Raw genomic sequence first — 294 nt, forward strand, 5'->3', positions numbered from 1 at the left:
ATTTTTAATCTTGATTTTTAAATGTTACTAATATTACTTCATTTAATGAATAGATACCTAGCATCAGGTGATAGTCAAGTGTCTATGTCATATGAATTTGGTTTTGGGACAAGTACAGTTTCTCAAATAATTTCGGAAACTTGTAAAGCGCTGTGGACAAAATTAGCTCCACTAGTTCTGCCAATACCAAAATCACAAGATTGGGAAAAAAGTGAAAAAAATTTTAGGCGTAAATGGAATTTTCTGAATTGTGTGGGTGCTATTGATGGAAAACATGTAATAATGCAAGTAAGT

Source organism: Odontomachus brunneus, unplaced genomic scaffold (genome assembly GCF_010583005.1).
Source record: "Odontomachus brunneus isolate Ranch 3 - 2012 unplaced genomic scaffold, Obru_v1 Obru_scaffold_915, whole genome shotgun sequence".
Taxonomy (NCBI): domain Eukaryota; kingdom Metazoa; phylum Arthropoda; class Insecta; order Hymenoptera; family Formicidae; genus Odontomachus; species Odontomachus brunneus.